The sequence below is a fragment of the Biomphalaria glabrata genome, chromosome 1, assembly GCF_947242115.1.
Source record: "Biomphalaria glabrata chromosome 1, xgBioGlab47.1, whole genome shotgun sequence".
Taxonomy (NCBI): domain Eukaryota; kingdom Metazoa; phylum Mollusca; class Gastropoda; family Planorbidae; genus Biomphalaria; species Biomphalaria glabrata.
This window is the reverse complement of record NC_074711.1, coordinates 81,592,505-81,593,010: the sequence shown is the minus strand read 5'-3', so window position 1 is coordinate 81,593,010 and position 506 is coordinate 81,592,505.

Genomic DNA, 506 nt, shown 5'->3' with positions numbered 1-506 from the left:
TGAAATCCCAAAAACAAAATTTATTAAGGTTGCATTGTTGCAAAATTGAACTGTAAATAAATTGTAACAACTGAATTTTACAATTTTAATTGACACTCATTTTAACGACCAATTATTGTTATTAATTATAAAGTATGTATATTATGGCTCAACAGACAAGAAAAAAATAACACGCAATTTCTTTTTGAGGGAGGGGGCGGGGGTGACACCTACCCTAGTGACGCCACTGCTATTGATCAACTTTTAATCACAGTCTTGTTATGGAAAGATTTTGGTCACACTCACCGTGACAGACAACCATTGCCTACAGTTTTCTCACAGCTGATTGGTAGATCTACCTGCTTATTCTTTAAGCAATTCTTAAGAAATAGAAGAATAGCATGACAGATTTAATTAACCAAAGATTAATATAAGTTTAAGGCTGCAAAACCTTTCAGAAACGTGTACCACTCAAATAAACCAAGAAATCTAATCTAGTTTCAGATTGATTCAGAATACAATTTACT